Genomic DNA, 250 nt, shown 5'->3' on the forward strand with positions numbered 1-250 from the left:
GGTATAATAACAATAAAAACAGCTATTTTTATTATTACCAATTTCAGACTGCTAATGTTTTCTAATTAGACAGTGATATTATTTTACTATTCAAAGACTATCAAGTAGTAATTGATGAGTGCGGGGAGCCGGTGAGGCATTCCACTCGTGACAAAGGTCATGAGGAAGGAGGCTCGGCATACGCAAAGGCGGGATCGAGCCTCAGGAGTCCCCCCGGATATTCTCGAGCATTTTCCCCCAAAAAACCAGA

This window comes from Bison bison, unplaced genomic scaffold (assembly GCF_000754665.1).
Source record: "Bison bison bison isolate TAMUID 2011002044 unplaced genomic scaffold, Bison_UMD1.0 scf7180017864506, whole genome shotgun sequence".
NCBI classification, from domain to species: Eukaryota; Metazoa; Chordata; class Mammalia; order Artiodactyla; family Bovidae; genus Bison; species Bison bison.